Below are 21315 nucleotides of genomic sequence, written 5' to 3'. Positions count from 1 at the left end.
AGGAAGAATGCCAGAGTTATTGTCACACAAGAAAATGTTCCTTCACACTGGTCATTTAGGGACCTAGCAACATACAAATGTTATCATCATTACAATAGTTTTAAACATAGAATAAAATGAATGTTGGTATAAATATGTGGTAAGGACTTTTCAGAGAAAAAGCAAATAAATGATATCAGATCATGAACATATATGACTATAAAAATAAAGAACTAGTTCCAATTTTGTCTTTATGTGGATGGTTTTTAAATCTGTATAAATTGATGCAAATTCTTCCAAATTCCAAACCTATATCTCCCTGCCAAATGGACATTTTCATTAGATACCTACTACTACTTCAATCTCAACACATGACAACATATGTGAATGATTTTATATACATATATACAAATATACATATATGCATTGTTTCTATATATATGAATGATATATAACACATAATTTATAACATGCATATATAACTACACATAATGACATATCCTATCACATATTTATATGTGAATAGTATATATGCATTAATATGTGAGTTTTATATGTATATATGAATATGTGCAAACTTTTTTAATAAAGAAATAATAGATTCAACTTAAGAGTGTTGGAATTGGTGTTGGTGGCTGAATTTGAAGTCTAAGTTGTTCTACTTAGTAACTGAAAAATGTATAAAATCTTCTACTGCATTACCCTGCAATAAAGTAATGATTCCCTAGAATAGAGTTAGACATAGGAACTGGAACTGTGATTTCATTAGTATAATGAATTCCCAGATGAGGAAACTCCCTCCATCAATGTGGATTGACCTTCTGTATTTAGAGAATTGTCTGAAGAACTGAATAGTTAAGTGACTTGATAGAGTCACAGGGTCTGTAATTGTGAAAGATGGAACTTGAGCCCAGGATGGGGCTTGACTCTGAAACAGACTAGATTCTATACAATACTAAGCTTCCTGTTTGGGCTTCTTTAAAATGAGTAGTTTAGCCTAAATGACCTTTAAGTACTCTTGTAGCTGTAATTTTGTGATTATAGGATCCTTCTTGACTTTTCTACTTCCATTACTTCTAGTACTACAATTTAATGATCACTTTTTCCTCCCTTCACTTGGTACTCTACATAAAATTAATTGCAACAGCCGTACCAAACATTCCAAGAACCCCCTGTAACAGACTAAAATGGGGAATAAATTATCAAAGTAAATAAAAATATAACAAAACACATATAATATTACATTCTAAAACTCAGTTAATATGTAACTAAAGGAATACTTATGTATGGGTTAATGGTTCCCATTAAAATTTGACTTGCAACATCCTACTGATTCTTTCTTCCTAGTATCTACTAGATCTAATTCATCCTCCCCATTGTTGCTGCTACTACCATGTTTTGGGTGCTCATTAATTTATTGCAGGGTAATGCAGTAGAAGGCAGACAGTATGACATGTCAGAGGATTTAGATTTGAATTCTGTCTCTTGTCACTTAAAACTTTTGTGATCATGGGAAATTATATCTCTAAAAATCTCAGTTTTCTCATCTGTAAAATGAAATGTTTGAATAGAAGACTTATATGGTCCCTTCTAGCTCTAAATCTATGATTTATGATTTGAAATCAATTAGTCTTTGATTCTTATTCTATTTTCAATATTTAATGAGTGACTATAGATGAAGTATAGCCTCAATTTTCTTATCTGTAAACTGGGGATAACTGCTTGCAAAGCTTTATATAAAATATTATATCTGCTATCACTGCAGTAGCTTCCCACTTAATTTCCCTACCTCCAGGTATTCCCTTTCTAATTCATTTTTCTCACTTCTGCCAGAAAAATCTTCCTAACACAATAATTTCAGCTACTCAAAATCTTCAATATTTCTCAACAGCTTCAGAAGAAAATTTATTGCTCAGGTATTAAAGGACTTCTGTAATTTGTTTCTAACTTTAATTTGTTCAGTCACAGAAATCATTCACAACTGTCTGTTCAACTCATTTTTTAAAACTTTCCCTCCATTTTAGTCTTAACTTGTGGAGTTTTCAAGTTACATAATTTATTATCAGTATTGTGGCCTTCCTTGATGCTATTTTCATGTTCATTGAAGATGTCTATTATCCAGAGCTCTTGCAAAAATGCCATCATGAAACTGAAGTACTGATTAATTTCTTCAAGCAACCAAATTTTGCCATGATTTTCCATAACCTCTCATGTCTGATGGTATCAAAAGCTTTGGTCTGATTGATGAATATTGTGTACAAAGCTCTTTTCTTCTCCTGGCATTTCTATAGAAGTTGTTAGGTATCATATTCTGCATGAACCATTTTTTTATTCTATCCAGTGACTGGCTGTCAGGTAGATTGTGCATCTTCCAGGTGAAGGATCAGTCTATTAAGGAAGATTATCACAAGAATCTTGGCAGCAATGACTAAGACAGAGAGACTCCCTCATCTCCAAGGACAATCTATTTCCTTTTTTTTTTTTTTTTTTATACAGACAGACAATGGAGGCATTCTTGAACTCCTAGGGGAAAATTCCTCTTGTCATATAATGCAGAAAAATTTAGTCAAGCTTTTGTATGAGCAGTAGGCCCCCTACCTTATAAATTACAGCTGGAATAGAATCAACACCAGATATTTTGCCATATTAGAGGAGCCTAATGACATTTTAAACTTCTTCAGTTGGAAGTTTGGCTACAGAGGGATTGACTTCAGTCTGAGATATATAGTCAATGGCTTCAGCATTGGTTGATGGTGGTCTACTGTTTTTTTAGAGATAGATAAACTATCCTTCTGATAAATTATGTGGTTTTTATTTAGCATTTTTTAAATTTCTCCATGATTTTTGTCAAACCAATCTTTATGTTTGTGAGTGTTCTGGCCCAGGTGAGTAAATGCAGTGCTGTGCACCAAATCTTTGAAAACTGTCCACTTTTTTTCAGCTCCACTGTTGCCAACTATGTATTAGCTCACCTTTCCTTCCAAGTTAGCAATAAACTTTTCCCATTCAGAGAAGTAGTCTAATATATAAATCTTGTTTTCCAATAGTCATCTTGTCTTGAGGTTGCCATTTTTGTTGAGTGCAAATGTTTAACTTAGAGAGGATAAGTCTATGATTGGTCCATCACTCTATACCACACTTTAGCTTCATGACTCACATCCTGTCAGTTTCTTCTTCTTTGAAGTATATGGTTTATTAAATTTCAATGTTTAAAGTAAGGGTGCTTTCACAAAGTTTTACTCTGTTTAGGTAAATGAAAGACAGTGTTGATGAGATGAACAAATCTTCAACAATAAGATACCATAACTATTGTTCTTTCCAACTCCATTCTTATCAGGGATTCTCTACCATGTTTGATAATTTCTCTCTACTCTCACATTTAAAATCATATAGAATGATAGGCTTTTCTTCTTTCATCACATTGATAATTATGGTTTCAAGACCTGCATAAATTCTTTCTTTGACTTCATCAGAAATCATCATGTTGGGGAAAAAATGTTCTCATGATGATGGCATGATGCTTTCCTTCAAGTAGCAAAAAAAAAATCATTAGCCTATCATTCACTGCTTCAAGAAATTTATACTTATTGACTAGATTAGTTTTTATTGCAAAATCTATACTAGCTTCACAGCACTCTTTATCATTATGGCTACTTTGGAAAAATATTCATCCAGCTCCAAATTTGGTAAGCTAACCCCCACTTAGTTTGTTTCACTCAGGGTTCCTGTTTGGATGCAATAATTGCTGAGTTCTCTTGTAACAAGAGCTGTTCATCTTTTAGGTCTAGTGTATTTCTTGTTCTTCATAAATGTGTAAATATTCCACATCTTAATGGTGAGTGGAATTATCTTTGTAAAAGTTTTTCTGTATTTGTATGTGAGAGAGACCACACAGCATAGGATTCCTGTCTGCAGCTTTAAGTAGTTAGAATTAATGCAGCAGATAATTTTAGGGCAGCTTTTCAAATATCTTCTTCAAGACAGGCATAAAAAAGGCTATTCTTTAAAAAGGTGGCTCAGACAATCAGGGGGCTACTGAATTTCACTGCTGCTTTAGTCCAATAAGAAAATGATCCTATGGATTGAGCCACCTGTGCACAAGATTGTGACTACAACTCCCAATGTATCTGTATTTGCTGCTTCATTATTTGTTTATTACTGCAGGACTTTGGAACAAGTAAAAATAGTAAAATGGTACAAGTAATGCCCCCAAAATGAATTAGAAGTCTTAACCAAAATAAGTATAAGTGATCAAATCAATACATGACCACTGAGACTTGGTACAGAGTAACTCTTAAATACAATGTAATATTGCAAGGGCATATATCATTTTGAGAGTAATGGATTGAGATTAATAGAAATACTGAATCATGCAGGTGATTCTTTATAACAAGAAAATGTATGCTCAAGGATGTATTTATTTAATTATCTATTTATTTGCTGTATTTATTTAATTAATAACCAACTCTCCAAAAAATTGTGCACAGTACAGTCTTTTAAATTTGATCTGTATTATTAACATTTCTCCATCACTTTCTTAAGTCTAGACAACCAACAAATTATAAATCAAATCCAAATTTATAATGTTTGCCAATTTCTATGATATAAATACTCACACTGAAAATAAGTAGTTCACAATCTGATATAAACTGACTCTGCTAGAGCTAGCATAACAATATCTGTGTGGGAATCTTTGAATCAAAGGATTCCCATGGATGATATTGTTGAGTACACTTGTTATATGGAAAAGTGATTAAATGTTTCCATTGGCCCTAAAGACTGGGACTAATACCAATGAGTGGAAAGTGGAAAAGGATATACATATTTCAGCTTGGTAGAAAGGAGTGAGCTCTTATCATGTTACATGTCCTACCTCATCTTCATCCTGTTGATTTTCTTCTTTACTGCTGCTGCTTCACCTTCCAAGTAGAACCTCCAGAATCCATGTATAGAAGTTTGACCATTCAACTCTAACTTCTTTGGTTCCATGAATGCTTATGTCTTTGATTTCCTTATGTATTTTAAAATCTTGTCATTCTGATTCATGATAGCCATTCTCTGTCTTAATTGTAGTACCTGTACAACTATATCCATTCATACTAAATACTTCTGTCCTAAGAACTATAAATCAAACCTACCATATCCTTTGGAAAAAATGTGTCAGTAGACTACTTGATTGCCCATTTGTTGTATTTAGACATTTTTAGTCATATCCAACTCTTGGTGACCTCATTTGGGGTTTTCTTAGCAAAGATATTGGAAAGGTTTGCCATTTATTCTCCAGGTCATTTTACAATTGAGGAAACTGAGGTAAACAAGATTAAGTGACTTGCTCAGAGTCATACAAGTAAGAAGTATTTGAGGCCAGATTTAAACTCAGGTCTTCCTGACCTTAAGTCCTACACTTTATCCACTGCTCCATTATACCATCTCTATAACTTTCAAGACCAAAATTCTCCTTTTTGATACGGTTTTCCATATGTTCTCTTCCTATTAGAAATAAAGTTCTTCAAGTAAAGAGATTTTTATCTTGATTTTGAATTTTGTATGATCCTGACACATAGCAAACACAATAATTTTTTTAATTCATTCATCACAGAAATTACACCATTTATATTTTCCAGCATGGTGCATTTATATTTATCATATACTTTAGAATAACATATTAATTCTTCATCACAACAGCTTGGCAAAACAATGGGTTAATTCAGGTGAAAATATTAAGCCATAGAAAGTATCTATAGACATGCTGAGGTTTTGAATAAAACCCAAAATTTCAGTCATTTTTATTTCCAGAATCTGTTCAAATAACCCAATCTTCAATAAAAACTAAAAAACAAATGTTGTAATTCATTACACTATATTAATTGCCTGTCATAAATCAGAATGACATTTTTTTTTTTTTTTTTTTTTTTTTTTTTTTGCTGAGGTAATTGAGGTTAAGTAACTTGCCCAGGGTTATATAGCTAGGAAGTGTTAAGTGATTGAAGGCACATTTGAACTCAGGTCCTCCTGACTTCAGGGCTCATGCTATATCCACTGTACCACCTAGCTGCCCCCTGAATGACAATATTTTAAAGTACAATCAGGAAACCTAACAAAGTCATATCAAGCTTTTGACTTTGATCTTTTGACACCAAGCTTCCTCTTCATTCATTGCTAGGATTCATGAGTGAAGTACAATTTTCCTTATAATTACCTTTAGAGAATTATTCTTAGAAACAACTCTGGAATCAGAGGAAAATTTCTTTCTGATTCTTACTGTTGTAAGTTACTGATTCTTACTTATTCTTAATGTTCTAAGTTTTCTCATCCCTAAATAAGAGTGTTGGAGAATTAGTTGGTCTCCAATTCTAGATCTATATATAATTTTATCATGAGCCTGTTTTTTTTTTCTTTGTTGAATAAGTGGGTCAAATAGTAGAGATTTCCTCTAGCTCTAAATCTATTATCCTACCTACAAATGGAAATTCAATTAATCATTATTTCCAGATATCATTTCCATATCTGTTTTTAGTTTAGAAAGAGACTTCACTCTTCTACTCCACCCTATTCCAAACTCTTCCTAACTTTGTTGTTAATAAGTCAGCCAGTCTAGGGCCTTCTATCCTCTTTGGAATCCTTTTGAATTGTGATGATGTATGGCATCTCCTTGAAATAAGAGCAAACATTGCTTTGCTCTATTGTGTTGTAAGCAACGGTCTCTGTATCTGTGATCAACTAAAACTTTTATTTTATTTGTTTGTTGCCCTTTTCTCAACAACAGGACCTTTTTTTAAGAATAAGAGATGAACTCTCTGAAGAACAAAGAGACCAACATCTCCAGATATATTTTAAGCCTAAGGAAAGTTAGAAGCCAGAAAAGAGTATGAGTGGCAGGACACATAGAGTCGACCTTTAAAGGTTTGATGTCTGTTTTAAGTTGTGCAAACGCCCCCGGCTTTCCCCCACATAAAATAAAAAAACCTGACTTATGTTCAAATGTGGCCTTCACCCTTCACCCTAACACCAAACACGTTGAGTAAAAAAATTAGGGGTGGGAGAATGACATGCCTCTGAAAGATATGAATATCCATTCCACTGTACTCGCGGCATCAAAGATGAAGCTCAGAGACTTGAGATGATGCTGCAGTGGGATGATCCTTACCCATGAAGGTCAAGACACTGTGACAATACGTTTCCTCAGAGTATGGAAGAGAGAGATGCTATTGCTTTTCTCAATCTGCACCCCCCCCCCAGGCTTGGACCATTGTTAAGGAAATTTCTAAAAGTTGTTAAGTTGTTAGCACTTCATCCTGAATGCAAGGACATATTAGTCAACAATAGTCAAAGACATTTGCTTTGTCTGAAGTTAAAATGAATTCTGGATTTGCATCTTTGCAAGTAATGGGCAGTTGACAAATAAGAATATTATCTACAGAAATCATTCCAGTTCTTTCTGCATATAACAGACAAATAATTGAGGTCAAAGAATGTGTATGTTTATATGTGTTTGTGTCAGAGAAAGAAACAGAGACAGACAGAAAAAGAAAGAGAGACAAAGATTAAATATGTTGTGGATAATTTTCTTTATATTTTTCCCTTATATAGACATAATCTTTATGTATAATCAAATAAGTATCCCACTTTATTCACTAAAGGCTATAATAATTGACATTTACAAATCATTTTAAAGTTTGTACAATTTATTGCATACATTATATGTTGCATTATACAGTGTATTATTGTATACAAGCCTCATAACAATATTATTTTACATTTTATAAATAAAGAAAAAGGCTTGGAAAAATTGAAGTCTTTTATCCATGTGGTCATAGGATGTGTTTAGTGTCAAAGACAAGATGTGAACTCAGGTCTTCTTTACACCAAGCCCAGCACTCTACCATGGAAGGTTTCTATTTACAGAGATTCTATATTAGTAAGAAATAAAAAGCTTTCTGGGAAATTATTCAGAGTGATCATTCTTACTGTCATATTGGAGTTTGGGCAGAGTTTTTTCTTCATTCCACTTAGAAAATTTTACAATAGTAGGAATGGACATAGACTATTCTTTATCCATTTGTATAGTCTACCCCAATTAATTTCTTTAAGTAGTTTTAAAAAACTAGTAAATTCACCAATGCAAAAAAGAAGTTAAGATTTTAAAAGCAATGAAGGAAGAGGGCAGGGAAGTTGAATCATTTTTCTCTAATCCCATAAACACGTCAAGATCTTGTGTTAAGACTGGGTCTACATAGCACCAAACATCTGGATGCAAATTATAAAGCTTAATCATCCAGGTGTTTTATCTGTATATTTTATTCTATACAATGTAAAATATAGGAATGACTGATTTAATTTGGCACTTTTCATCTGAGTGTTCATCTGTTGTATTGATTTGCTCTGTAACTTTATCAGACCATTTATAACTCCCAGCAACCCAATTCTTCTAGGATGCTCAACAGAAATTCTGATGTGACCCTGAGTTGCATGGTTTTTTGCCACAATCATTTACAAACATAAATGAAAGGCTAGCTTGTAACTAAAGTACTGCAATATAAATTTATAATGATGCATACCATTAGAAGGGGAAAGAACAGCTGAATTGTCTTTGTTTTCAATTTACTCTCCCAGTGGCTTTTTAGTTACTAGAAGCAAGAATGGAGGTTTTGCCTGAATTATCAGGATATTGCCTCACTTCTCTGCTTTGTTTTGTCAGTGAGGATCTGACATATGTGACTTGCCCAAGGTCATTGCAAACAGGAGGAAAGTGCCAAGAAGGAAACACAGACTTCCTGACTCCATCTGAAGTGCTGATCATTATTCATTCAACCCAACCCAGCTGGTTTCATTAGACCCGACTTTTTTTTCCATTAGAGACCTTCATCTCCTACTTGGCATCTGGCTAAATTTCATGAACCTGCTCTTGAGATCTATGCTTGATTGCCCCCTTACTTTGTAAACTCATGCTTGGTGGTTCTCAAATATCACAGTATCGCCAGATTTCATCCTTTTTTTCTTACATTTTCCTTTCTTCTTTAAAGAAATCCAAAATTTGTTATTTCCCTTCAGAATATTTTCTTTGGAAACTTCCCTTATTTCATTTCTCCAGGGCAATTTTTATTGTTCAGTCATTTTTCGGTCATGTTCAACTCTTCATGACCCCATTTGGAACTTGCTTGATAAAGATATTAGAGTGGTTTGCCATTTTTTTTTTCAAGCTTATTTTTCATATGAGAAAACTGCGGCCAACAAGATAACAGTTGGGAAGTGTCTGAAATTTGAACTGACCTCAGGAAGAGGAGTCTTCCTAACTCTCGGCTACTATACCATCTAGCTCTCAGAGCAATCTTTAAATTCCCATAATTTCTAACACAGAAGCCCAAATATAAATCCTGAAATATTTTAGCTGTATCAGCAGCTGACCTTAGGAAGCTGAAATACAGCAGGTCCATACCCCAAAAGCTGGCACTACAATAATGTAGATTTGGATGGGTCTGTGAGCTCACTTATGCAGATACTCCCTCTGCCATTTGCAGATGACAACCCACCTCATGTCTAGCATTTAATAAAGAAAGCAATATCTGATGAGCTAATTGGATCTGTGTTTGGTATTTAGGGAATGACAAAGACACCTGAAACATTTAATAAGTAATGAATGAGAGTATTCAGTATCATCATTATTTGAATTTGAAATGCAAATAACATAAGCAATGCTATTTCTGCAAGAAAGTCACCCCAGGAAGCTAAATAAACTCCTGTCTTGGCATAGTGGAATACAAATGAACACAGAACAGGAGTTCAATGCTGCTGATAAGCAGTTACCATCTGAGCAGAGTAAGATTTTAAAAGATTGCATAACACTGCCTCTAGCAACAAACCTTACCTAATCATATCAGCTTAAAGTTTGGTGTGATGATTCTGAGCCATTTCAGAACAAATTTAAACACGAGCAGGCAAAAGTCCTAGACAAACTGGTACCTAAATCAATAAGATATCTGCTGGAAAGATAACTTTTTGAGCACTGCTGTCAAACATGTTGATTTGTAAGAGTATTAGATCCAAAGTTTATAAGTAATTAAAGAGGCACCTGAATTGTGCTGAAAACAAGTAATTAATCACATTTACAATGAAGATGAGAAAAACAAAATTTTACTTTCTGTGTTTTGATATCATCAGGATAACATCAGGAATGTTAAATTGATTCATAAAAATTTCCATGATTGGCAGTTGGACCATATTTAAGATCTAGTGAAAAGATCCAATCAGAAGAGTCTCACCTTTGTCACATCCTTGAATATTATCCTAAATATGTCATTTAACCTCCATGATCTCAGGTTTTCATCAATAAAATAAAATAGTTTAACTAGAAGATTGACAATGTTCCTTCCAGTTCTAAAATCTTATGCTATGCTGCCTGAAGAGAAAGAATAGGATAGGAAAATCATTTGATTAGATAAGGGCTGGGATCTAATTTCAGTTTTATTACTCACCCTATTGTGAGGCTTTTAGCATAGAGTTTATCTTTTTTGCTCCTCAGTTTATTCATCTGCAAAATGTGTATATAATAAAAATGAGCAAAAATAAACTTACTTTGCAGGTGTATTGAGAATTGAGATAATGTAAGAGAAAGTGTAAAACACCACAGAAATATTGGTAAGTAATTTTTCGTTTGTTTTGTTTTCTGCACAGGTTACAAAGGAAGTTGAAAATATTTTGTAATCTGAAGGCTATTAAAAAGTTTCTCACTAAAAGAGCATTTATTATTCCCCAATCTGACTCCCAATTTCCATATAGTATATTCCTTTAAATTATACACTCTTGAAAGAGCAATATAATTATCCATTTATCACTAATATCTTAGCTTAAATTATTTTATCAGATAAAGTAGCTAGCAACTTATTTTGCCAATTGAATTGTTAGTAAATAGAATAACTGAGTAAATAGACAGAGAGGAAAAAGAAAGGATTAGAGAGCTACTTTGGAGTAAGAAATGACTAGTTTTGAATCTCACTTTTCTTTGAAACTGTCACACTCAGGACCAGCCATGCTCTCTGAGACTCAATCTATTTATCTATAAAATAAGTGTAGGTATTGTATTCAATCACCTTTAAAGTCCCGTCAAGCTCTAAATTTATTATCCTATGATTATCTAATTGGGAAGAGACTGGAAGAAGAAAAAAAGTGTCTTCTATTTGTTGCCTGCAGTGAAGGGTGCTAGCCAGTTGCAAGAAGCCTAATAACCCTGAAAACTAGAAACCAAAAGAAACACTGAAAGGAAGTGCAGATAGCTAGCAGAAGTGGGAATAATGGAATCCCAAATCCAGATTGATTCCTTTAGTATTGTGGTCAAGGTCTAATCCTAGCTAACAAGTGTAGTTCCTAAAAATAAAAAGAATTACAAAGGAGATGAAGACCTTTCTCCAAATTTTGACTCTCTAGCACAGAAATATCTTAATAGAAAAAGCTTGGATCTAGGAATTAGGAGACTAGGTGTGATTCTTAGTATCATTAATTTAGAACTGAAAGCAAGTTTAGAAATCATCTAATTCAAATTCCTTTATTTTATTCTAAATCCAGGGCTCTTTCTACCTCATGATATTGATTCTTTCTTTAGTTCTTCCACAAATTATACTAATTATATGGCTTTGGACACCTATTTGTTGAGCTCAGGTTTATCTATAATGAGGATGTTGGATTTCATGCCCAAGTTCCTTAGTAGCTCCAATACTGGCTTTTGATACATACTTCCCTACCCTATTTCAGTAATTCTATTCAACAATTCTCAATCTAGAGGTCTGTAAGATGCTTCCAGCTCTACACCTAGGATCCTTAATGCTTATTATATATTTAATATTGTTTTCTATGTACTGTGAGGGAGTCTAAAAAAATACAGATTATGGTCCTTGCCCATGTCCAAGAAGAAAACTCTTACTATTCTCAATGTTACATGTTCAAAACAGAAGTCATTACTTTCCCCCCAATATTCTCCCTTCTTCCAAAGTTCCTTATTGCTGCCAATGTTGCTAATACAACTTCAGAATTGTGCATCCCTATTACATTGTAAGCTCCTTAATGTCAGGGGGCTGTCTTTCTTTTTTCTTGTATTTATATGCCCAATACTTAGCACAGTGACTTTTATAGACTAGATGCTTAATTGTTGTTTCTATTATTATTCTTTGTTCTCTAAGAGTATCAATGACATCACAAGGGTGATGTCTTTACTTGTTCGTGAATTAGATATGTGAGACAGAGCTGAGCAAAAACATCACCCTTACTCTCTTTTCCAGTGTCATCAAAGTCCAGTGGCAAGACAAAAGTAGAAAAAGCAAATGGTTGTACTCAATGACTACTAGACTCCCTTGTAACACTAATATTCTATCACTTTTTCATAAAACTTTCCCTGACTGCTCTGGTCTTTGATAATTGTAAAGGGCTGAAACTCTGAGTTGATGCACTGAGGTCGAACAACCAAGCACTTAATGTTAATTACTGATTGGGCAATACTCTATTAGCATATGCTTGGAAAATGGCCCTTCCCACTATTCTGTGCTGGTTCAATCATTTGATGTAGACAGAGAACTGTAGGACGGACTAGGGGATGGAGTAAGGATTTTGGCAATGGAGAAAGAGAGGAAAGGTGGCAGAGATCCTGTGTCTATTCCCTTCAATTCTACCTCTAAAGACCAAGGATTTTTGCTTATCCTGACTCTGGCTGATTCTAAGGTATCCAGGATGCTAACTCAGTCCTCACATTTGGTGCCCAACGTGTGGACCAAGGACCCTAATTTCACTGAAGTTCCTGGTGACCAGGAAATAAGGTGAGTATTTTAATAGACAAACAGGACACTTATTTTGTTAAGGGATAAACTAGTAACTCTCATTTTCTAGCTGATATAGGACAGATATTAAGAAAAGATTCTCCCCCATCCCCAACCACAACCCCACCCCAAAGGAGATCTATAGGAAGTATACTCAGACTGTTAAATAACAGGGTTTAACTATGACTTGGAAGCAAATTGATGGACTCCTGGATATATTAGAACATATGTCCCTTTGGTTTTTCAAGGAAGAAGAAATAGAGGCACATAATTGGAAACTAGTAGGAGATCAACTATGTGAATATTATAATGATAATGGTTCTGATTTATATATATATACATATACATATATGTATATATATATGTATATATATAAAACATAATACAATTGGCCTTAAAGAATCCTGCAAGTTATAGAAAAAAGAAAAGTTTTAAGAACAGCCAATTGAAGAAGTATGAGGAAAAAGAGGAATACAAAGACCAGATTACTGGTTATATCACCAGAGGGCATGAGGATTTAAGTGAGGCTCAAGGGAATAGTGATTCTCACTCTCACAAGGCTGCTTCATTCCCACCTATGGAGCAGATTATTGACATCACCCCCCCCCCCAATTGACTCCACCTTCCAGAATGGAGGGAGGAGGAGGAGTGGGAGGGGCGGTGATACCAACAGCACCTCCCCCACAGCAATCACCCCCTCCTATGACTAGATTTTAAAAGGCACTAATTAAAGCCACAGAAGAAGTGCAGGATACAGATGATTTGAAAATAGGAATGTATCCTGTGATTCAACTCTTCAGGTCAAGAAAGTAGAAGATACACTCCTTTTGATATAGAAATCCTCAAAGACCTGAAAAAGGCTTGCACTTTTTTATGGGGCTACATCAGCTTATGTTAAGATGTTATTACAGAATTTGGCTTATGAGGTTTTAACCCCTACTGATTGGAAATCTATAGCAAGGACATGCTTAGAATGTGGACAAAACTTGTTGTGACTTTCTGAATATAGTAAGTTCTGTAGGATACAAGCCCAACAAAATAGTGAAAGTGGAGTAAATCATCCAATCACCTATGATCAACTAACAGGTGTAAGTTCTTATGCAGACATTTCAGTACAGATTAATTACTCCATAGCAACATATGAGCAAATTGCTGCTGCTATCAAAGTATGAGCTTTTATCCCCAGTAAAAATAACACATTTGCCTTCACAAAAATAGCATAAGGGCCAAATGAACCCTTTGCTGATTTTGTGGGATGTTTGCAGACAGCTGTCATACAAACTAATGGTGAAAATGCAGTAACAGAAATTATAAGGCAACTTATTAAAGAAAATGCTAATGAGGTTTGTAGAAGAATTATAGTAAGACTACACAAGGATGCTCCTTTAGAGGAGATCATAAGATGCTGTGCCTCAGTGGGCACAAATACTTTTTATAGCCAGGCTATGATGCAGACTTCCCAAGATCCAAACATGGGAAGACAGGGTCCCTTTTGGCAAGGAAGTTCCAGAGAGACTCATCAATGCTTTCAGTGTGGTAAAGTGGGGTATCTGAAAGCTCAATGTTGGCATAGAGACAAAGTGAAAATACAGGATGGAAGAACAATACCCCATGTCCAAAATGCAACAGAGGTTTCCATTGGGCACCAGAATGTAGACTGATTCAGGGAAATGGGATGAGGGGCCCAAGGCAAAAAATACTTGGGGCATGATGGCTGCTGATGCTAAACACAGAGAGTGCCTAGAAGTTCAGTACCCGGACATATCAATCAACCAGGAAGCAATTTGATGGGAGAAAGGGATTATAATTGGGGAGAATAGTTGTATGTAGCAGGGACAACTGAGATATCCCCTTGAAGGTGAAATCTCTTCCTTTCCAGCTTATGGATCCCTTGCCTCCAGGCACACACAGTAGGCTTGACCATCTCAACTCCTGAGAGTACTTACAAAACAGTGTTCATCCATACACTGATGTGGGAAACTGGGGAATGTGTAGATAATATCCCAGTCACTAATACAGGTAGACAATATGTGACTTATCAACAAGGAGAAGTTGTGGCATCAGTTTTATTGATACAAACTCCTAATAAGCAAATTCTGACTCCAAGCAACAAAATCCAGGAATATACTGGACAGCAGCTGTGACAGCTGAATGACTTATGCTCACTATCTATATAAATGGCATACCATTAGAAGGACTAGTAGACACTAGTGCGGATTGTATAGTCAGAGGTGCCAACTGGCCTAGTCACTAGACAAAGATTAAGGCAGACACCTACATGTCTGGTGTAAGAGGATCAATATCAGCTGAAGTTAGTGCTTCCCCTTTGTGATTGACTTTTGAAGGTGAAACAGGAGTTTTTACTCCTTTTATGGTTGAAAAAATCCCCATCAATCTGTGGGGAAGAGAAATTTTCCAACAATTAGGATTAAAAATGAGTACTTAGGATTTTTAAGCAAGGCTGCTGTTGAAGGCCTGCCAACACTTTCGACTATTCCTATCCAGTGGAAAACTGATAGACCAGTGTGGATAGAACAGTGGCCCCTAGGTAGCAATAAAATTCAGGCCTTATTAGATATAGTAGAGGAGCAACTTGATCAAGAACACTTACAATCTTCTCTAAGTCCTTAGAATTCCCCAGTATTTGTTGTAAGAAAGAAATCTGGAAAAATGGAGGATGTTGACTGATTTAAAAAAGGTAAATGAACAGATGGAACTCTTCAGCCTGGACTTCCATTTCCTACCCAATTGCCTAGAGAATGGCCTCTGTGGGTTATAGACATGAAAGATTGTTTCTATTCTATCCCTCTAGTTAAGGAGGATATGAAAAAATTTGCCTTTCCAGTGCCCAGTTTTAACTTAGCTGAGCCTTATAAAAGATATGAATGGACAGTTTTGCCACAGGGAATGAAAAACAGCTCTACGGTGTGTCAAATGTATGTTGCTGCTGCTCTTACTCTAGTAAGAAAAGCATTTCCAAAAGTAATGTTCTTACATTACATGAATGATATATTGGATGTGTACCTGAGGAACAAATATTAGAAGCATGTCTACAAAAGACCATAGAAACACTAAGGAATTACAATTTGCACATAGCTCCAGAAAAAATTCAAAGACATTCTCCTTTTCAAAATTTAGGATATGAAGTACACTCTAAGGTAGTTACAGTACAAAAACTTTCCTTAAGAACAGAGAAGCTAAACACTTTAAATTACTTGCAGAAATTGATAGGAGATATTCAATGGGTGTGTCCAGTGTTAGGCTTGACTACCTATCAATTACAACCATTATATGACATTTTAAGGGGGGGGGGCAGTGCTTTAAACTCACCATGACAGCTTACAAAAGAAGCTCAAGAGGCTTTGAGAGAAGTTGAATTGGCTTTATCCAATGTAGTTGAAAGAGTCACTCAAAAATCCTTGGAAATATCAGTTTTTTTGCTACCCAAGAGGTACCCACCCTTCATCAAGGCAATAGTGTGATAGAATGGATGAACCTCCCAGCACAACCAGAACAAAGCCTTACTCCTTACCCAGTGCTTATAGCTAGAATTTCATTAAAGGCCATTAAGCAAGCAGTACAATTATCTGGGATAAGACCTGAGAAAATATACACCTTTTATACTAATGCACAAATTAATGTATGATGTGAAACCATCCCAGGATAGCAAATTTTATTAGCCATGGCCACAAATTTTGCACACCAGTCTCCATTAAAGATAACCAGACTATTACATAATTAGTGATGGATTCTTGAAGAAAAGGTTTCTGAAGGACCCATTATCTTTACAGATGCATCCAAACATAATATTTGTGCTGTATAGTCTTGTGATTTAACTATAAAGAGAGTAGTCAGAACTCCTTTTCAGTCCACTCAGCAGAATGAATTGTATGCAATTATTCTATCTCTTATTTATTATCCAGGAGATATAAATATAATATCTGATTCAGCCTATTTAGTAGGTTTAGTACAAAGAATTGCCACAGCCCAAGTAAAATTTGTAGCCTCTAATGTATATCAGCTCTTTAAGGAATTTCAAGAGCAAGTGAGAAAGCATCCAGGTAAGATTTATATGTTGCATGTCCACTCTCATAGTGGATTTTTTATGGTAATTCAAAGGCAGATAGCCTTATAACCATGTTGGCCAATACTCCTTTATTTCAGGAAACCCAAGAATCTCATTTTAAATATCATCAGGCTACTCGAGCTTTATGTTTACAATTTGGAATAACAAGAGAGTAAGTAGCAAAAGCCTGTCCAGCTTGCCTTCCTTTCCATGCTCCTACACTGCTTCTAGGGAAGAATCCTCATGGTTTGAGACCCAATAAAATTTGGCAAATGGATGTGACCCATTATAAATCTTTTGGTCATCTGTCTTTTATCCATATTGTGGTAGACACCTTTTCAGGATTCACTTTTGCAATACCAGCAGCAAAAGAGACAGCCCAAGTGGTCACTGAATTTCTTATACAAGCATTTGCAATTATGGATGTGTCACAAGCAATAAAAACAGATAATGACCTGCATATATTTCTAAACATTTTGCACACTTTTGTGCACAATATAAGATTTTACACATCACTGGCATATCTTTTAATCCTCAAGGACAGGCAATAGTAGAGAGGAGAAATAGAGACATTAAGACACTCCTACAAAAACAAAAGAAAGGGGGAGCCAGGGTAACCCTAGAGAACTTCTAAATTTAGTTCTCTATACCATTAATTTTTTAAATTTTTGACAAAGATGCACTGGCTCCAGCAGACAGGTTTTTTAACCCACCAGAAGAGCAGGGTCCAGTGCAAGCAGCATCACTATCTTTAGATAATCGCCAGATGATGTGGAAAGATCCAGAAAGTGCTAAATGGACGGGACCAGATAGGTTAACTGCTTGGGGGAGAGGGTTTGCTTGTATCTCTACAGATGGAGAAGGAATCAGATGAGTGCCAATAAGCCATATTCGCCTTGTACATTGGAGAGAGACGGAGCAGATCCTCTGAAACAAAGGAGAAGACCCAAGAAACATTGGATGGTTCTGTTGCTGACTGTGCTCACCACTGAAAGAGGATGGCAATTATGGCATTTGACTCATGGACATCAAAAATTGTTGGATTTGAAAATCCTCAGGAATCATTGGATTCTCTGAGACATGATAAAACTGTTGCAGGACTTCAAAATCTGCAGGAATCATTGGACTCCCTAACATAAAAAGACTGCTGCAGGACTTCAAAAACTTGCAGGGATCATTGGATTCCCTGACATGTGAAGCAATGGGCAATAGATTGGTTTTGGGCTATCTCTGGGCTGTTGAAGGAGGCATGTGTGTGATTGCCCTCCTTCTAGGACTTCTGGAAATCTTTTACAAAACCATGTTGATTTATATTGTTTGTTACATCACTACTAGCATGTACAATTCATGTTTGTTACACCACATTGAGCCTGCACTGGCTATGGGGAGAGTCATCACTAATAGCCTGTGCATTATTGCTATGTGCTTGTATAATACCTCCCATGCTGATGGTTTTGTGCATACGTGTTTCTATTAAGACCCTTCAGCCCAGAAACCCACTAGCAATTCCCATTTCCCTTTGGTGCTTTTCATCTCACCTCCTTGTTGGGGTTCTCACCTCCCTGAGAAGTCAGGAATGGCGTGACCATCTGTGTTCTAAAACAAAAGAAAGTGGGAGATGTAAAGGGCTGAAACTCTGAATTAATGCACTGAGGGTGGACAACCAATCACTTAAGGCTAAATACCAATTGTACAATACTCTATTAGCATATGCTTGGAAAATGGCACTTCCCATTATTCTGTGCTGGTGCAATCATTTGGTGTAGATAGAGAATTTTAGGAGGGACTACGGGGTGGAGTAAGACAAGCCAGAGGGACTTTGGCAGTGGAGAAAGAGAGGAGAGGTGGCAGAGATCCTGAGTTTATTCCTTTCACTTCTACCCCTAAAAACCAAGAATAAAGACCAAGGACTTTTGCTTATCCTGACTCTGGCTGATTCTAAGGTATCCAGGGTGCTAACTTGGTCCTCACAGATAATTTCTCCAGACTCTGATCTCCAATTTCATTTAAAAGAAGGAACAAATATTCTAATACTTAATTGTTTTAACTATCCTCTCAATGTTAGTTTTATATCACTTAATAACTCTTGAGGATGTGGACCACAATTTGTATTTCTTTTGACTCCCTCAGAGTAGCTAGAACAATGCTAAATAGTCATTAAGGCCTAGATAAAGAGCTGTAAGGAACTTTAGAGATCATAACATCATAGCATTTCAAACCTGAATGAGATTTCAAAGGTCTCATTTTAGACAAATTCATTTCTAATAAATAATTCCTTCTACAGTATTTCTTTTTAAAAGTGAGGATCTAGATAAATAGTTCACTTTTTTTTTTTTTTTTTTTTTTGAAAAGAATGAAACTGAAGATGGCGGCGTGGAGGCAGACAGCTGCTTGAGCTCCGTGTTTTCTCTCAGGACTTACTTCATGACAAGCCTCGGAATTAATGCTTGACTGGAAATGAAACCCACAAATAATCACCAACAGACAACATCCTTGAAATTCACCAGAGAGGGTCTGTGTTTGCTCGAGGGAGGGTCGAACAGACTGGGTGCAGACTGAGGGCAGGCAAGCCAGAGCAAGACAGGCAGCTCACACAGCTCAGACCAGAGTGGGGAGGGGTACGATCTCTGCCATTTCTGCAAAAAGACTTTTACCCCAGTGTGGATATTCCCTCTTGGCAGCAAGCCAGGAGCAGTGGAGAGGGTGTAAACACTGGAGGTGAAGATTAAAACCCAGGAAAGCTAGTGTCTCTTGGACCCCGGCTACCCCCAACCGCCACCTGGAGTGACTCCGAGTTCTCAAAGCCTCAGAGCGCAGATGCAGCACAGCCAGTGCTGTCCTGTTAGTGGCTCTCTGTTGCCCTACCCCCCAGTCTGTAGAGGAAGCCCGTTAACACCATCCAGCCCCATCCCCCCTAAAACAGACCAATTGTTTCTCTTGTCAATTTGTTTTCTTCCATTCTGCTCTTGACAAAATGAACAAAAAATTCAAAAGGGCTCTAACCATTGACAGCTTCTGTATGGAGAGAGAGCAGACTTCAAATACTGAGAAGACTAAAAACAGACTGTCCCCAGAGGAATCCCCTAAAGGGGATATGATCTGCTCCTCAATACAAAAGAATCTCATAGAGGAAATCAAAAAGGCTCTCACAAGAGAGCTGGAAGAGAAATGCGGAAAGGAAAGGGAAGCTCGGAAAGAGAGCCTGGAGAAGTCATCCAGAATGGATAAAGAGATCAAATCATTGAGAAATAAAATTAGTGAATTAGAAAAGGCAAATAACTCCAAGGAAAACAGGATTAGTGAGCTGGAAAAGGTAAACAACTCCAAGGAAAAAAGGATTAGTGAGATGGATAAAGAAATCACTCTCTAAAAAATAAAATGGATAAAATGGAAAAAAATTCCATAGAAGATAAAAACACAATTGGACAATTACAAAAAGATAGAAAAAAAAGTGAGTGAAGAAAATACATCATTGAAAATTAGACTCAAACAAGTAGAAATGAATGACTCAAGGAGAAACCAAGAGGTAGTCAAGCAAAACCAGAGAAATGAAACAATTGAAAAGAATGTCAAGTACCTTATTAGAAAGACAACAGACCTGGAAAACAGATCCAGGAGAGACAATCTGAGAATAATCGGACTCCCTGAAAAATGTGAGGAAAAAAACAGCTTGGACACTATTTTCGAAGAAATTATCAAAGAGAACTGCCCAGACGTTTTGGAAACAGAGGGTAAAATAGACATTGAAAAAATTCATCGATCACCTACTGAAAGGGACCCTAAAATCAAAACGCCAAGATATATAGTGGCCAAGTTCAAGAACCATCAGACAAAGGAAAAAATATTGGAAGCTGCTAGAAAAAAGCAACTCAGATATGGAGGAGCCACAATAAGGATAACTCAGGACCTAGCAGCATCCACATTAAAAGAACGAAGGGCCTGGAACATGATATTCCAAAAGGCTAAGGAACTTGGTATGCAGCCAAGAATAACTTACCCAGCAAAAATGAGCATCGTTTTCCAGGCAAGAAGATGGACATTTAATGACATAAATGAATTCCATCTATTCTTGATGAAAAAGCCAGACCTACATAAAATGTTTGATCTTCAAATACAGAACTCAAGAGATTTCTAAAAAGGTAAAAAGAAATCTTGAGAACTATACTTCTGCCATAAAGATATGTAAAGAGGGTATGTATAATTTGTCCTAGAAACTAGAGGTAGAAAGGAAATTATATCACAAAAAAGTGTAAATTGGTGGTACTACATCTCATAAAGAGGCAAAGGTAACCTATTATATCTGAGAGAAAGAAATGAGGGAGATGAACATAGTGTGTATCAATAGACATATTTGATTTATGGTGAAACTTCTTCCACTTCATTGAAAAGTGAGAGGGAAGGAGTAAGCTAAGGGGAAGGGAATACAGAAATTGTGCGGAAAAGGGGTAAAATAAGGGGAGGAACTTTAAG

This window comes from Sminthopsis crassicaudata, chromosome 4, assembly GCF_048593235.1.
Source record: "Sminthopsis crassicaudata isolate SCR6 chromosome 4, ASM4859323v1, whole genome shotgun sequence".
Taxonomy (NCBI): domain Eukaryota; kingdom Metazoa; phylum Chordata; class Mammalia; order Dasyuromorphia; family Dasyuridae; genus Sminthopsis; species Sminthopsis crassicaudata.
The sequence above is the reverse complement of the archived record's forward strand: the minus strand, read 5'-3'. Positions refer to the sequence as shown.